At 34.5% G+C, this 19,442-nt stretch overlaps 1 pseudogene; it reads left to right on the forward strand.

Annotated features, from left to right (window-relative positions):
* The first annotated feature begins 626 nt into the window (after positions 1 to 626).
* LOC128162321 (plasminogen-like) overlaps positions 627 to 19,442 on the forward strand; it is a 47,680-nt pseudogene continuing 28,864 nt past the window's right edge.

Below are 19,442 nucleotides of genomic sequence, written 5' to 3' on the forward strand. Positions count from 1 at the left end.
CGCCTTTGAACAGGCTGTACGATATTTTTCCTTCACCTGTTCGATGGTCCGACAGACACCCCCCCCCTCGCATTACAGACTCGGTAATTTTTCTCCAACAGTCATTTTTTTTTTGCGTTGGTTACCTGATTTGTCTGTTTACTCTGGATGATATCGATATGTTTCTCAACTTGTTCAATTATAAATAAAATTTCATCGGGTGAAAAGTTCTTACTTCTTTTTTTGGCAGCCATGTTTGACAGACGGACAAAGTAAGTGCATTGTGGGATACTAACCACTGGTTAAACAACAGTAACCAGTGGTTAGTTAACCACTGGTTAAATTCTTTTTGAGCAACACAACTTTGACCACTGGTTAGTAAACCAGTGGATACTAACTTTAACCATTGGTTAAGTTAACCAGTGGTTAAAGTTAACCAATGTTTTGAGCAACCCAGTCCTGAATGCTATGTTTGCGTCATAATGATTAATTATCGTTTATTTAGTATTGCTTATTTTCCATTACAAAGACAAACAAAGAGTCGGGAAGGAGGAGGGGGGGGGGGGTAAACAATAAAACACATGTCAAGAGGTAAACAAGAGTGGGGGTTAACAATTGGAACGGATGATGTTCGGGCATGTGTAACCATGGCAATGAACAACGTCATAGCTGTTGTTATGGTTATGGATGACGTCAGAGGATCCTCAGGATCCTCTGAGGAGCCCATAGTAAGGTATCTGGGCCAGAAAGGGTACTTTTACACTACTTTTCTGTAAGAGTGAGATTATCAATATTCAAACCTACGTACTTCTGCACTCTTTAAAACAGTTTTTGGTAGAGAAAATTGTGTAGTTTTGGACATGCCTGAACATTTGCGATCAATTTTGGATCAGTTTAGATGTGGGATTTTACCATTGAGAATTGAGACGGGTAGATACCACGGTGAATTATCCCGTTGGTGAGCGAATTTGTACTTTTTGTTGTAAAACAAAAATTTAGAAAACGAAACTCACTTATTATTAATTACATTGTCCTTTATATAACGATTATAAAAGAATCCTTTTCGAAAATACTGAATTTAATCAATTACTAGAATTGTCAGATACAGTTGCACTAATTGTTCTTATTTCAAATTATCCTCGGCAGGTTGCGAATTACATGTACTTACATTTGTATATCATTCTTTTCTCTTTTACACGTAGACATCTTTATTGTTCAGAAAATAAACATATACTGTATCAAATAAACTGTGCAAACTCAAGGTTCTAAAGAAAGCTTTATACTTATACATGTATATGTTCAATCATGTCTTTGTTTACTACTTGATGCTGTCTTATTTTCTTTTCTTTTTTCCTGTGTAATGTTTTTAAAGTGGCATATAGGCCAGACGGGCCGGGTGTTAAATCTACCGTATGCTTACTGTGTTGATATTACACTTGGAAATGTATACATATGTCACTATAAATAAATTAATGAATAAATTAATTACTAACTTACTAATGATAAAAAAGGAGTGAATAAATGCACATATATGCTTTACAAATTTGAGTTTCCGGGCGCAAAAAAATAGAATGAGACAAACGATATTCTAAACATTTTAAGCCATAATTTAACGGCAAATAATGAGATTACAAGAGCCTAGTATTTTGTTGAACTGATACAATGCTTTAAGGATGTTACCAACCAACAGCACAGTGTTTAATCATCTCACCGTTAATTATTGCGGTTTATTATTTGCTCATTAAGTTACACACAATTATTAAGTAATTAAAATCAAGAAATGGTACCATATATTTGAATACTTGTACAATAATCAATTGTGGCAATTAATAGTTTTTCTCTTTAAAAAAAATTCCATTGTGTTGTGTTTTTGTTCCTTTTTAATTTAATCGAGTATAAAAGCTCGTCCGTCCGTCCGTCCGTCCGTCTGTCTGTCTGTCTGTGGTGTGTGTGTGGGGCTGAGAGAGAGAGAGAGAGAGAGAGAGAGAGAGAGAGAGAGAGAGAGAGAGAGAGAGAGAGAGAGATCAAAAATATAAGTCATGTACCTACTAACTAGGAGCAAACATTATCAATGAAAATCACGCGTGTTTTTGTTGTTTGTTTTTTGCTTTTTTTTACTATTTACAACAATGCAAAAACTTGAAATGATTTTAAAAGATTGGTAGCTAATTAAATGTTGAATATTTATGAAATTTATCTTGTTTTTAGCGGTGAATTGAAACGTAACACAAATATAGTGTTTAGTTATAGCATAAAATGACCAACGCTTGAACCTAATTTTTTTATAGATATTAAATAATTAAACATAATGTGTTGCAAGGATATTTTGGGACAGAGTGCAATGAAAAATTAATACAATCCTTTTTTTTATATTTCCTGAGGCAAAAACACACAAAAGTAGAAATACGTGCTACTGGAAAATGATTTTTGTTTACAGAAAGACGGTACGACGCGAAAGGGCCATTAGAAAAAAAACAACAACACCACAACGTTAACATTCATCAATGAATTAGAGAATATAATAGCCTTAATGAATTACAAACACGGTCCATCAGTTATCTCTGGATCGGCGTGAATTATTCAATATCTGTTTTATACAACGCTTGCATTTAACAAAGCTAAAACTGTGAGCGGACAAAGAAAGTAATATCTAGGTCATAATAGCAAAATAAGGCAATGTTAATGTACAGTCTTGTATTTACCAGTCGACAATCGATTTGACCTTTATTAAAATTCGTAGTTTATGAATCAATATATTTTCTCAAACGTTTGAGCAGCGGCATCGAATCTAAAAAAAAAACACCAAAAAAACTATGAATTTTAATTAAATGATTTCGATAAGCTGTATGTATACATGAAATGTTAAATGGGATCTGCGGACATCTTGTAAATTTGAGGATCCAAATGTAAACATTGCATGCAAGAATAAGATTGGTTCTGCCCAAAACTGAACAAAACTGTTTTCAGAAGATAACTTTGCCATCAACTAGATCTATTTTAAGGACAAACTCTACTTCGAACTGTAGTGTCTATGGCTACACATTAACGATATATGTACACCGCTTCATTTGATATTTGATTAATATATATTACAATAGGTACATGTGCAACATCTTTCATAAAATGAAATGCCTATCCATCTATATGTGTTGGTATTATACGGTAGTCTGACTTTTGATATTTATTCAAGTTATATTTGACCTGCCTCTGACGTGTTATCAACAATTGTAAACACAGGCTGGAAGCGTCGCTGGGGGGGGGGGGGTGACAGTGCTTGGCATGCACCCCAATACCTTTTTTCTCGCAAATTACATATCTATATATATTATAAGGTTTACACATTTTATAATGAAGGTCAAATTTTGAGGTAACTGGGCTACCCCTTTTTTGGAACAATAAAAATAGTAAAGAGTAATTAACAAAAATGATATTTGAGTTCTAAGAGAAACCATTTCCTCTATTACACACACAGACACAAATAATGCATTTGACGATTTGTTTATCTTTATTTTTTTCAGCTTTATTTCGACGTTTCGTGTACCTCCCCCTTTTTTTCAAAAACGATGAGCTACGAGCCTGCATGAAACCATATGTTCACAGGCACGTAGCATGGGGCCAGGGGGGGGGGGGCTTGGCCCCCCCACTTTTTTCTCGCAGCCACAAATTTTTAAAATTTACATATAAAAAAATGAATTATAATGGAGTTGGCCCCCCCACTTTTATGGAAGTTAGTAAAAAATTGATATGAAGATAAGGAAATGAGTAGTGAAATGGAAGTAACCGGCCCCCCCCCCCCCCCCCCCCCCCCCCCCCCCCCCCCCCCCCCCCCCCCACCCCCCACGGATTAGGATTTTGAAGATTTTTGGAAACTTTAAATTTCCCTTTTTTTTTATTTTTTTGCTTGTCAAGATTTTTTGGATGGGTCTGGCCCTCCCACTTTCAAAAACGATGCTACGTGCCTGTGTTCATGCATATATAACTATGTACCCCAAGTATCGTTTCATTGACAGTGTTAGTGAATTGCATTGAACTGAATCTAACTAAAATAAAAGTTCAAAATAATCAAAATGAAGCCCCTATCTCTCTCTCTCTCTCTCTCTCTCTCTCTCTCTCTCTGTCTCTGTCTCTCTCTCTTTCTCTCTCTCTGCGAACGCTTTGGTCTATTACTAATTAATTGATATATCTAGTATGTATATAGACCCAAGATCTTTACGGTTTACACCTTTCAGTAGATTAAGTGCTTGTCAAATGTGATGAGAAATCAAATCGATTTTCGATCACTTTCGCGCTTGCGCAAGCATTGATCTTTTTGGTTCATTGTTAAATAACTCGGGGGTTTGAGTGCAGTTAAAATTTAATCATATATATGTACTACAGTGAAAGATTTACATTCAACGTGTCTGAAATGATCTGTTTTAAAATTCTTTTACTTTTATGTGTGGATTAATTGTGTTGAGACTGGGAGAAGACTGATTGGTTATAATTCAAAACTGTTCGTCCAACAGGACATCAGCAGTGTTGGAAACTGTGTACTGGTCATGCAGATTGCCTTTCGGTCAATTTCAGCAGAAATCGGCTGCAGTGCGAGCTGAATTCACAACACGAGACGGACACTGTCCAAGTCACGGAAAATATCGCAGAGACAGAGGATTTTATTTATATCTCAAAAACATTTTTCCCAAACGTGAGTTTTAAACTGGATTGGGGGGGGGGGGGAGGGGGGGAGGGTTTAAACAAACTTACCCAAAATATTAAAAACAAGCTTAAACACACATATATATATATATTTATTTGTTTTGTTTTTTTTAATCTTCAATTTTCACATCCGTGTTTGCGTGTACGTGTGGGAGGAGAAGGGGTAAGTGTTACTCTTACAATTTTAAAACTGTCAAGTCCTATAGTTATCTAGACTTGTCTTGATCTTAGGACAACCCGATATTATATGCATTAAGTCCAAACTTAGCATAGATGCAGCCTATATATTTTGTTCCCAACACAGAAGTTTGAGTTCGTACAGAATTCGGGGTGCGCAGGACTCTGCGTGTGTCGGGTGCGCAGGACTTTGCTTGTGACTTTTATTTTAATTCTGCAGTTGTTTAGAAGATTATAGTTGTTCTGGGTTATGTTCTTTTTACGGAAATGTAAAATGACCACCCTGTGTTGTGGTGTTACAGTCAGTTCAAGCATATCTTTTACAACATACACCATAGCATAGCATAGCATTGAAATCTCATAGTATAGCATTGAAATATCAAAGCATAGCATAGCATACAACAGTATTTTAACTCGGTTTTAAATGTTTTTATTTGAAAAAATAAATGTTTACATAATAGATTTGTGGTAAACTTTGGCTTCTTATTATTTTACTTCGAAATGTTTGGAACTCTTCTGTGTATGGAGGCGTTTTTGTTCAAATCTCATAGCATACCATAGCATACAATTTCATAGAATCGCATTCGTCATATCATACCATAGCATAGCATACAACAGTATTTTAACTCGGTTTTAAATGTTTTTATTTGAAAAAATAAATGTTTACATAATAGATTTGTGGTAAACTTTGGCTTCTTATTATTTTACTTCGAAATGTTTGGAACTCTTCTGTGTATGGAGGCGTTTTTGTTCAAATCTCATAGCATACCATAGCATAGCATAGCATACAATGTCATTAAGCCCTTCATTTCAATTTCTCATAGCATAGCATACACATCTCATAGCATAGCATACAAATCTCATAGCATATCATTAAAATCGCATACCATAGCATAGCATTAAATTGTAAAAGATATGCATGAAATGACTGTAGAACACAATATACATGTATTCATATAAATATATTGTCATATATGATTGTTTCAAAGTTAAGCAATTTAATAAGGACAACAAACTCTTTATAATGACGTTATTTTGACAAGTGGGGTATACCCTAGATCAATCAAAGCTCTTGATAGGACCATCTTGATACAATGTATTTTATATTTTAAGTACTATTCTGTTTAAACTTTAGAAAATATATTTTTGGGATCCTTTTTACTGTTTCGTTTCCATAAAATAATCTAAGTTAAAATGGTTCCGAATAGGTATAACCCTAGGATTCAACCCTTCTTTTTTACTTTTGAATTGAAGTTTAAGAATTAATAAGAGCATTCAAGAATGTTTTTACCAAACAATAGGCTACGTCCCTGTCTTTTAAACTCAGGGAGCTTTGTAGATATTTTCTATGGGTACAGTACAGAAACTTAAAACCGTCTCTTGATGTGTTAAACCTCTTAACGGCACATTAAAATCAATGCAATTTTCCTATAAAATCTATATTTTGTCAAAATTATGACGACTTGTACAAAGATATGTAAACATTTATATAAACAAGCCGCAATATTTTGGATAATTCAATCGCTCAATTCAAGGTTTGGTGACTTTGATCAACGCATAATATTTTTTTGCGTTTTCAATAGATTTGCATTAATGCAAAATAAATGCGTGGGATATATATTGAGAATTAATTATGATAAAACGATGCAATTTTTTTGGCTTTCGCGCCCATATTTTAATGACTTCTTGTCTGTTAACATCGAATGTCAACTTAAGATTATCGTCTTATTAAAGTTTCAGCAACATTGTAACTACATTATTTGACAAAATGATTATAATTAAGGTGTTCAATGTATAATGAAGGGATATTGAACGATTTTTAATAATTTTAAAGTAGTTAAATATGTATTGCTAGATAACTATGAAAAAAGAAATGAACCAAATTCACGTGACAGACAACATATAAGGAGCTTGTCATTTTGCACCTTAAAATTTTTTAAAGTTATCTCCACTTGATGAAAAAAAGAAAATTTTAATTTCTTTAAAATATCTGCGGTAAATGATTAATTTTATTTCATATTTTAATAAAGAGACAGTTTATGCATGTATTAACCAAAAGAGTTTTACAAATTATAAGTTATTTTTTACAATATTTTAATAAAACATATGTTGCCCATAGACTTCAATGCAAAATTCAAGGTGTAATTGGTTGGACTATAATCAAAATTTTGAAAATTCCCTTTGGTGGAGTATTTTTATTTGATAACACATTCAAAATGATATCATGATTAAGAATATCGGACCATTCATTTCTTAGGTACAAAATGTGGTCGTTATATATCTAATATTTTAAAGCTGTACGCATAGTAATTATCTGCAAAGCTCCATGAGCTCAAGAGACAGATGCCTGGAGCATAGATGCAGACCCATCATGACGTGCATATTTTTTGGTAAAATTGGAAATAAACGAATGCCACCCCCCCCCCCAAAAAAAAAAAAAACAAAAAAAAAAAAACAACAAAACAAAACAAACATATATTAAACAACCATGACGTAAACAGTTCTTGGTTAATTAAGTAAATATTTTAATCAATTTACAACATTGCTCTCATTACATTTGTGATAGAAACTGATTGAACTTTTTTGTGGATCATAATAAAGTTCAAAATCAGACATGTTAAGATGTATACCTGAGGAAAGGTTTAAATGAACACAATTGATGATCACGATTCTACATTAGAAGTGCTTTTAAAAAGATGAAATATAAAGTTTCTAAACATAAAATTCTGAATGCTTTTTGCAATATTTGATTAACCGAACACTAGAAAACTAATAATTCTCGATCAAATCTTAGTGAATAATTCTCTTTGAAATAGACAAGTCGCCTACGTGAATTCGCCATTCATGTTATGTTTTAAAGCGGCATAGTTTATATGCATTATTTTACTGTGACATTGTGAAATTCGACTTGGAAAGATTAAAGTGTTTCAGTCTTCAGAAACATGTCAGAAAGCTTCATTGAAGTCACTGAATAGATATTTGCCGTAATTAAATTGCTAAACTTTGAAACAATCATATATGACAATCTTTTTATGAGAACGTATCGTGTTTTAGACAACGCAACATCAAAAGGCTGTTATATATACGGACGCTTATCGGCGCCTACAATAATTATTGTTGTGTTTCAACTATAAAACTGTCCTTCTTTTTATTGTACTGTCAACATATAAAGTGTTGTGATCTCTTATTTATGCAAATTAATTGAATTGCATCTTGTGATTTCTATATATAATTTAAATCACCTTAAGTTATTGACTTTTATCAGTTTAATTGCTATCATCGTTATCGAATTCACAAGATGTGGAGATTGAAATGTTGATTTAAGAATGCGATTTAATTATTCGGAAATAGAAAGTCAAAGAACAATTGAAAAAAAAAAAGATTTATGGTCATGTCGATATTAATATGGTTTCATTTCTGGGGAACATGTTCTTTTCAAAAATATTGTTTTTGATCGAACTTTGCAGAAGTTCCTCTCGTCACCTCACTGTGAATCTAGCTCCAGACGGCACATGTAGACTTGCATTGACAGTTTGATATAAATAAAATAACCCAGTAATTACATTACATGTATATTTATTGCAAGTTATATTAGCATTTGATATCGTAGCTAGATGGATGCAGTATGATCTTCGTTTTAACAGTTCGCAATAATCTTCTATGTTTGGGTTACTGTCCGTAAACATTTAAACATGGAAACGAGTTTTGAGACCAATGGTAGAACAACGTAAATCTGCTTGAAGGATATTTGAACCCGACATGAAACTAATTGAATAATTGAAAAAATTGTTTAAACAGACTCTAATCGATTCGTTTTTGTCAACAAAAGACATTTTAAGCATATGTAAATGAGTTTGTTTCCATGGCAACGACCTTCAAACTTACTAATGTTCAAAAAATTAGAACGAGAAAAAAAACTTAAATGCAAATTAAAAATGTCATAAAAGACATATTTACAATTCACTAGAAAACTGATCTCACCAAAATATTAAAAAGGTTAATAAAATACCTTATTTATCTGAAAATGGATTATAAAAATTCCTTTTATTTAATCCGCTATTTTAGTTTGAATTTCCTCTGATCACTAAAAAAGTGACATTTTTTTCACGTGACCAGAGCTAGAAAAATTACAAAAAATACTATTTCCTATCATTACACTATTATTTTTTTAATGTTGTTTTGAAAAAATGATAAATAGCAAAAAATTTATAATAAACAATTGGCATGTTAGTGAATTGGAAAAAAAAGAAGATAATAACGTCTGAATTTCCTCTGACCTCTATTGAATTAGATGCTACAAACCATACATGCTGTTAGAAAAGACGTATAATTCAGTTTTAAATTGAAATTTCTTTCAACCAGTTATACTGTGAACCTGCATGAGTTCTTGTAGAATAAAATTAATGGAGTTGTGTTGCAAATACTACTATTAATTGAATAAAAAAGGCTGAAAATACGAATTTCCTCTAATCTGACTTTTACAAAAATATCACTCTGCGCGCTACATGAAAATCAATACTGCCATGAATGATTGTATTTCTAAAAACCAATCACATAAAGAGAAAAGGATTCTTTAATTTAACAATTATTTTCACTTCCAATGTATATTAAACGTTTATTTTAATGGTAATTAACAGAGTGCCATAGTTGTGCATTTGGTATAATCAAGAAACTTTGGTCTCTGTACACAAAAAAGAAAACATGCATGAAAACTTTAATACACACAATCTTGATTAAGCCTTTGTTGAAAGATTTAAAATCACAGGTTTCATAAAAATCATATACTGATTGTAATTATTTTGAATTTCCCCTATCAATCTTTAAAAGTTTTGCCTAATTTGCAAGGTGTTGCATTTAAATGGGTGTTGGAAAATAGGAGAATCTTTCAAATGATTACAGGTATAAAATGAAATTTGATACTAAATCATGATTATTCTTTAAATCATATCATCTGATTGGATTAAACAACACTGCAGATTCTGAAATGATTTATGATTTGTCCTTATGTATATTATATGATTGTATGCAATCCTATAATTCCTATATATGCTGAACTTTGAACTGTGAACCCTTCCTTGGTCTCCACATTGGTCTTGATGCTATTTATAATGTATGATTTAGACTTTATCAGAATGATTATGCAGGGTAATATATTACAATGGTTCAGCCTCAATTTGAACAAAAAAAATAGAAAATGTGGAAGGCCACACCAATTCAATTTCTTTTTCATCGGATCCTGCATGCTCGTGTTTAAATAAAACTTTACAAATCATATCATTATGGACCGCCTAAATATTTCGGCTACAAAAAATAATAATCTTATCATTTTATCGCTCGCCTGCTCGTACCCTTTTCCACTTAATGTCCGACAAGCAAGAACTTATATTGGTGTTGCCTAACTAGGATATGTATAGTTTTTTCATGCAAAAATGATAAAAATATAGATAAGTTATCTTTACCGGTATATATAAAAAAAAATATTCTTATCCACAAAAATCATTTCAAAAAATATTTAAAATAAATATTTTACTCAACCATATATTCATAACTCAGTCAAAAACTCTGTCATTTAAGAGGACTGATATTTTCTGTGAGGCTTGTTGTACATGTATATAAGTGTCATAATGGTGATCTCAACTTGATCTACAACCTCATCAGGGTTATAAAATAAAACAGACTTCAGACAGATAAATGGATGGACAGACAGACACTGATAGACAGAAATGATGATTTGATATACTATGCAATCATAAAATTAAACATAATTATAAACATAAGACATATATTTTAAAAACCAGTTTCTCCACATGAACAGTAAACAGTATATATCCATTACAAACTTCAGTACTGCGCACTTGGTCAGTATAAACTACTTTTGATATCTATTAATTGTATTTCTTATAGCATATGCATTATCATAATATATATTCTCTCTCTCTCTCTCTCTCTCTCTCTCTCTCTCTCTCTCTCTCTCTCTCTCTCTCTCTCTCTCTGACTTGTTCGGCTAAAAAGAGCGGCTGTTAAATAAGAATCTATGGATAATCTAAATGGTAACATTTGAAAATTGTGTTAGGTTTTCCAAGAAACTTCCAAATGAAAAAAATAATAAATTTCATAAGAAATCTGTTCTTCGTTCCTGTGAAAATCTCTGAGTAAAAAAACGATGACGTTTTAATTAAAGGAAGTGAACATGAAAAAAATAATTGTTGTTTAATAAATTATAAAAGCCTTTTGAAACTTAAAAATGAGGTCTGTTACCTATTTGTTTATTTCTATCAAGAGATTTTATCAATTTAACACTCTTAGTGAAAGGTTTATGGAGGTAATCCATTATTCCCCAGCATGCATCTGTTCTCTGACGTAGATAAGCCACATTGCTGCTGGTGACTGGGTCAATGTTGGAACTAGGCCAGTGTTTATGTACAGAGTTGATAAAAGTTGACGAGAAAAATTATGCCTTGATGTGAAGAAAAATTTTGTGTACTGTCATGAGAAGACAAGGATTTAGTACATTTCTATAAATGAACCTCAGATAACTATTTATGATTTGTACAAAAAATGAATATAGATAAATTAATTTGTGAAATATAAGACCATCACATTCCAGATGTTTGTACGGAGATGCATGTGGCAGTCAGTTGTAAGCCTTCTGTCTTACGGATCCAATTGAGGGTCAGCTCAAACTTAGTGATGACAAGTTCAGTATTTCTTTCTCAAGCGGTTTTATTAAGCGTGATCGTATAGTTACAATTACATCAGCTAATAGCAGCCCAAATCAGGAGTCTCTGAATTTCTTTAAGCGGTATCTCTCTAAATCTCTAAATCTCTCTATCTTAATCTGTTCAACATCATTTTACATGGGTATATATAACATTTAACATATGATGGACAGTTCTGACTAGTTCGGCCCATTTACGACGATCATGAGTGAACATTTAGTGTTCAAAATTAAGATTAATATTTTATTTCTAAATAAAGTAACAAAACTGTCAAAACTGCCAATCAAAGAGTCTGGATGCAGGATTTGAGTCTCCGAGTCCTGGGTCTCGGAGTCCCCCACCTAGTATGAGGCATCACTTACTCACAATACGTTCATTCATACACGGCATAAAAGGTTACAAAGGTTAATATATAGAATACACAATACATGACTCAATAAAGAGTACTAGAGCTATCGTTGCAGACACAGAATCGCCAAATATGTCACATGTTGTTAAACTCTCAATTTGGATTTTATTATGCCCGTATTATGCACCTGGTTTCATAACATCATTTAGGAATACTACGCATTGCTACAAGAGTCACAGAGTTCATTCTGTCAATTATCATTAACACCATTCAGTGCGCAGCATCTAGGTACACATAAATATCATAGTGACCATTATGGAATACTAGCAATTCAAGGTCATAGCATGGCTATCTGTTTATATACGTCCCCCAAACAAAAGAAATATCCGAAGGGAGATTTCTCATGCCTGGCGCCCGGAATAGGAAAGCGTCCTTGATCTACCCTTGATCAGACGAACTTCCTAGTGACATACCAATCAGAACATCTATGTTAAGAGATAGTAACAAGTGACATGTTTCCACCTCCGGCTTGGAACATCATTCATCTACAAAAACAAATCTATAACCAGGATGTATACATGTTCATAAAATCATATAGCTTAATTATATCGCATTACAATCATGAAAACAATAATGAATAAAGTATGATAATAATGACCAAGATGAAATAACCAAAGTTGAATATAATCGTAATTGATCATCGAAGTAATACTAAGTATGGTTAAGCTTAATGTCACATATATATATATATATACAAAGTCAATGCATGCTTGTAAGTTCACAGAATATCTCTTCCTTCTTAGGGGCGAGGTTAGCGTCATAGGTTCGGAGTCCATCGGTTTCTTCCTGAAGTTCTCCAGAGTGAATCACCAAATGCGAGATTTATATTAGCACAAGATAACGCACATTTCTACTTTTACACATTTTACACAATTCACATTTTTAATTTTCACTAACTTTCACAATTCCTTTATAAGGAATACACAACTTCTTCGCGGCTGCAGCTTTATTATTCATCCATCATCGGCACCCGTGGATAGAGGGTCGGCGCAGATGGCGAGGCGACTTCTCGCGGAGCGTCTCCTGCGTTCCTCAGTTGCGTAGACATCGCGGCCTTCTCTTCCAGGTATTTACGTGCCAGCTCTGGGTCCGGTCGATAGTATTTGGTCCATGGATAGTCTTCATTTTTCTCCTGTCCAAGAAATTGTTGTGCTAGTTTAGTCGAAATTGTCCCCGTGTTACTGGTCAATTTGCGAGTTGCAATTCTTCCGCTTCGTTGGGGTTTCTCTTGGATCCTAGTGTCTTTCGGGATTGGTATAAGTTCAATAATGTCACTAGAGGTCCATTTCTCTGGATTCACACAACAAAAATACAGTGTCTTTGGAAGAACCTTTCTTATCTCCGTCACTACCCCTTTTTCGACAATCTGTCCAGCAACCACTACAGCATATACCACCCCACTTCTTAATAGTTTTCCATTTCTTAATACAAAGTCCTATTGTTATTGTTACTGCCAAAGTTAAACACACATAAAACCAGGGGCTTCCCACCCAAGACGAGGATTTCATGGATTGCAAATTAATTAGTGGCAATTCCGCCATTAGTGCATTCATACGGAAAATTTTAATATCTTTTAGTCTTAAGACATTAAACCATGAAAACCTGATCAACTTTGTCCCATACTCAAGATGTTGATCGCAAAATTTAATTGTTTTTTACGAATTATCTTAAATCACTTAAAAAAATTAGTCTTACAGTTTCTTTACTTAGTCGCTGTTTCATGTATTTCGAGTATATGTTAAATCTCTTTAACTCCGCATATACATACAAATAACCGAGGTGCTGAGTCTGCGTTTGCTAGTCAACGTATCTCGTCATCTGTTTTTATGTCACAGGGGGTCATCCTGTTATGTCTTTTTAAAAGCGTGCACTATATACAAAGCTAAGCTTATTCAAGATTATTTACATCTACATTAAAGCAACTTATTTATTCCAGTACTTTAGTTAATTGCTTCAAAATAGCCAAACAATCTTCAGCATACTTTTGTTTGCTATTTTTCTTACGGGGTTTAGGGATTGGTTTACGCGGTTTAGGGATTGGTTTGAAGCCTAGACCTACTTTAGGGACTATTTCATCTATTTCCATATTTTCATCTAAGGGTACATTAGGGTTATCTAAGGGTATTTCATAGTCTTGACCACTATTTTCATCACATTGTTTTGACTCATGGGTCTCATCCGATTCTGAATCTACGATCTGATCATTCTCGTGTTTATACTGCTGATCATCCATGATCTTTTTAGCTCTTATACGTCTTTGAAGTTCTGCTAGGGGAATATCCTCTTCATCTGAAGATCCTTCTCTTTCCCATTGTTTGGACTGTATAGCTCTTTCTAATGGTTCTGGTTGCATGTCTTCATTTTCTGACGACGATTCATCTTCCGGTGGCACCACATAGTTAGTTTTTCTTAGAGTTCTTCCACCATCTTCAGTAGTTTGTGAAAGGGGACAGTGCGAAATATCTGCCAGTCTTAATTGTCGTGCATGGCATTTGGTGGTTAATCCAGTCAATTGATCTCTCACCACGAAACTAACTGGTCCTTTCTGCTCTATGATTCGATAATACGGTAGCCACTTTTTATCTAACTTATTTTGTCTCCTGTTGTTCTTAAGGTAGACAGGGTCACCTACCTGAAAATTTTCATCTTTGCTTTTCTTATCGGCCTGAGCTTTCTGTTTCTTCTTGGCTTCCTTCATATTATGATGTACTAGCATGAAAGCTTTATGTTGTTCTTGTAGGGCGATCTTGTGTTGATCTTCTCCCGCGTATCTCCTTCGAGGTTTCATCAACGTATCAAGAGGTAATACGACATCTCTGTTGTACATAAGGTAATATGGAGAAAACTTTGACGAATCGTTAGGATGGAAACGAATGGCTGCCAACGTCTGATTAAGATGAATATCCCATGTTTGAGTGTTGTCTGTTATTTTCTTTGCCATCACGTCATGAAGAGTTCTATGAAATCTCTCTACTTTACCATTACTTTGAGGACTGTAATAAGATGTTTTGATATAGTTGATATTCAATTCTTTTAAAGTTTCTTCCACTTTCATATTCACATTTTCTGTTCCGTTGTCTGTGAGGATTTGAAGAGGACAGCCATATCTTGGATATATTTCTTCTAAGATTAGATGTACTATGTTGTCAGCTAACTTATCAGGAACGGGAAAAGCTTCTGGCCAACCAGAGTAAATGTCAATAAAAGAAACTATGTACTTGTTTCCCGACAAGGATGTTGGATATGGTCCTGATAGATCAAGTCCTACTTTAGCCATTGGAAAAGGTGGTATATCTGTCTCTTGAAGTGGAGGTTAATTTTTCTTATTGCTCCTCGTTTGGCATACTACACATCCTTCTATATAAGAGTATAACCTTTTGTACAAATTTGGTATGTAGTACTTTTGTCTGATTACGTCATATGTTTTGTCCACTCCCATATGTCCAAGTCCGTCATGATATTGCTGCACTACTAAAAGTTCTAACTCACGTGGTACATACAGGCGAAGTTTTGGGCCTTCTGAGTCTCCATCTGAAAGATAGTACATTAAACCATCAATTTCCAAAAACTTCTTTTCTTCGGTTGCCGTTGCTGTTCCTTTATTTAACCGATTCTTCAGTTTCTTGATCTGCTCATCGTGTTGTTGACTTTCTTTGATGTTGATTTCTTCTGGTAGATCAATAAAGGGTTTGACCAATTCGTCGTGTTGTTTAACTTCACATCTGGCTAATCTCTTAGGCGAAAAGGCATTGGAGTTAAGTACGTTCACTTCAAAGAAATTGTCCTTAACATCTGGTTCATCATGCTCTGAATGTTCTTCCTCTTCACACTCGAGGTTGACTGTCGGTAATCGGGATAAGAGATCTGCACAGCAGTTAAATCTTCCTTCTATGTACTCTACCTTACAGTTATATCCTGCAATACTTAATGCCCATAAATGAATTTTCTTATTTTGCATTGGAGATTCTAAGATATACTAAAGCGGCTTATGGTCTGTTCTTATAGTAAACTGAGCACCGTGTAAATAATGGTCTAACTTCTGAAGAGCGTAATGGATTGCAAATGCCTCCTTTTCTATGGTTGACCACTTTTCTTGAGTTTTACTCAGCTTGTGTGATAAGTAATATATTGGCTTGTCTTCTCCTTCATCTGTCTTTTGAGTAAGGCACGCTCCAATACAACTGTCGCTGGCATCGGTGTACAGGATGTACGGCTTATTAGTATCTGGATATGCTAGTAAAGGCACTACCGTTAAACTTTCTTTAATAAAGTCAAACGCTTTTTGGCAACATGGCGTCCATTTGAACCTTGCATATTTTCTGGTTAAGTCAATCAATGGTTCCGCAATCTTAGAGAAGTTCGGTATAAATCTCCTGTAATAACTACACATACCTATAAAGCCACGAACTTCTCGGACTGTAGTGGGCGCTGGTAACTTTCTTATAGCTTCGACTTTCTTTGGATCAGGTGTAACGCCATGTTCATCAATGATGAAACCAAGATATTCTGTCTGTTCCTTGAAGAAACTACATTTCTTTAGCTTCATTTTAAGTCCATGCTTCCTTAGGCGGTTGAAAACGTCTTGAATATGCCGAAGATGATCTTCCGGTGTCTCTGAGAATATAAGAATGTCATCCAGGTATGCGATGGCAAACTCCTCTTGTCCTTGAAGAACTATGTTCATCAGCTCTTGAAAGACTGCTGGTGCATTACTCAACCCAAATGGCATCCGGTTGAATTGGAATAGTCCTTTGTGACATGCAAAGGCCGTTTTTTCTTTACTTGAATCTTCTAATTTCACTTGCCAATATCCACTCTTTAAGTCTAGTGCAGTGAAATATTTTGCCTTACCTAGTAAACATAGGATGTCATCAATCAACGGTAGCGGGAATGATACGGGTTTCACTATCTTATTCAAGCTTCTAAAGTCAACGCACATCCGGTCTGATCCGTCCTTTTTCTTCACCACTACTAAGGGAAATGACCAAGGCGATTGTGATCTCTCAATAATCTTTGCGTCCATCATTTCCAGTATGGCCTTGTCAATTATCTGTCTTTTATTCAAGGGTACACGGTAAGGTCTGTTCTTTATTGGGTGGTGATCTCCAGTTTCTATCTTCATTTTAACAGTATCAGTCACTCCCAGGTCACTGTCTTTCTTTGCAAATAAATCATTGTTTTTGCTCACAAGTCTTTTGATTGAGTGTTCAAATCTTCTAGGTACATCAATCTCTTCTTTTGTGTCTTGAGTAGTCTGTATTTCTTAGATTTCCTTCTGTTTTAATGCGGTAATTCGTCCTACTATGTAGCCTCTTGGAATTTTATAATTTTTGTTAGTTTGGTTAACGAAGATCATTGGAACTTTCTTATCTTTCCGAACTATACAAACGGCGTCTTTTAAATATAGTCCTGGGTCTTCCATAATGCAGTTATTATCTATGCTGTTCACTTCAACCAAGTCATTTTTTTTCCAGAGGAAAATTGTTATTTATTTTTCCATAGAATACAGTCACCGTGTTTGGTCTCAAAATAAGTTTCTTAGGAGTTCTTAAAATAGTTGAGATGTGTAAATCTTCTTTAAGTTCCGCGTATACTTTGCCATCAATACGCATGAGTCCAAGATCAAAGTATAAACGAACATTGTTTTTCTTGAGACAATCACGACCGAGAATCATGTTTCGGTTGAGTCCCTTTGTCACATAAAGTTTGTGGTCTAAAGTTAACCCTGAAATCTTAAAGGAAATATTTACATACCCTATCGCAATTAAAGAATTGCCATTTGCTGCTTGTAAAGAGGGGATGTCATTATTAAACAACTTGGGGCGGGGAAATAGATTATCATACATTTTCTTACTAATTAGAGATACGGCTGCACCTGTATCTACCAAAGCTCTAAATTTATTTTTACCTACTTTTAATAAACAGCTACTGGGGTTGTTAGTAAAATTAATTTCATATGTAGGTCTTTGTTTAAAGTTCTTTCTTCGGGCTTCAACGAAGGAAGAACGTCTTAGTTTTCCTGTTTTTGTTTGTCAAAATAAGAGCGCGATTTGAAATTTTGAGACGATCCCCTATTTACTTGGTCGCTAGATTTATATGTTCGGCCTTGACGATTTGATGGTCTGCCCCGATTTTGCTGCGCTCTTTGATACATATGCGAGCCCCAACAATCTGCACGCACATGACCTACTTTACCACAATTCCAACATTCCACAGGCGAACGGGGTTTCTGCTCTATATTATGGACGGGTTTGTTTTGACTGGGTCGTTTATTTATTTGAGGACGGGACCTGACTTGGGGTTTATTTTGAGTACAAAATCGAGCCCTATGACCCGTCTGTTTACATTTAAAACACCTACTATTACGCGCATGGTCAATTTCCATTGGTTCTACATGCCTTGTTTCTACTGAGGTAAGATTATCTGCTCTATCCTTTAATAAGGGAAGAGTAGTATCAAAATTTGAAAGAGTTCGTCTGTTGTCATTACTTTGTACAATTTCTGTCATATTTGACCCTCTTATCGCTAGCCTCTGTCTCAGATTTTGTTCTCGCATTGCTATTTGAATTGCGGATTCTAAATCTTTAGGGTTTTCTCGCAAGATTTTCATTCTGAGATAGTCGAATGTCAACCCGTCACAAAAGATATCTACTAACTGTTGTTGTATCAAAGGATCTTTTAGTCTGTCATTACTGTAGGCGTCTTCCGCGATTTGCAATAGTCTCTCGGCGAACAACTGAACACTTTCATTTGAATTTTGTCGAGTCTTGCGCATTACTGCTAACGCGTGTTGGGGATCTGTTATTTCTTCAAATCTATTCTTAAGGGATTCCTTAAGATCGTTCCAAGATGGGATTTCTTCAGACGCATCTGTTTCATCTAAATACCTTTTAATATAATCCCCCACTGAACCCTTACTCGTTATGTATGCAAGCATGGGGATCTCATGACCTTGTTTCCCAGACATAACACTGTACTTTTCGACTTCCTTTATCCACTGTTTAAATTTTTGAGCATCTCCCTCATAAGGAGTTATCACAGAAGATAGAGGCACTGAGAGTGCGGCTGTTATAGCTTTAACTTCACCAATGAAGAAATCTTTATCATCATCCTGATCTGGGACTCGGTATCGAGGTTCACGAGTTTCATTCGGCCTAGCATCATGATATGTTTCAAAAGTATTTTGTTTAATCTGTTCTTTTTCTGAAGAATTTTGACCTGTTTCTTGCCCTTTATTTTCTTTGTTGTGACCCAACCCCGCGAATTGTTTTTCAAATTGCTCCATTTGATTTCTAAGTTCTTTTTTATAAAACCCATCACCTGTTGCCATATTGGTTGCTTAGACAAAGTTGTTTACTTCGAGATAGCTATAAGAGACATATAGAAATGGTTCTTACCTTATTCTGTTTTGAACTTCGCTAAATCCTGGTCACGGCACCAAGAAAGTTCATGTAAGCCTTCTG

Source organism: Crassostrea angulata, chromosome 9 (genome assembly GCF_025612915.1).
Source record: "Crassostrea angulata isolate pt1a10 chromosome 9, ASM2561291v2, whole genome shotgun sequence".
In the NCBI taxonomy this organism is placed as follows: domain Eukaryota; kingdom Metazoa; phylum Mollusca; class Bivalvia; order Ostreida; family Ostreidae; genus Magallana; species Magallana angulata.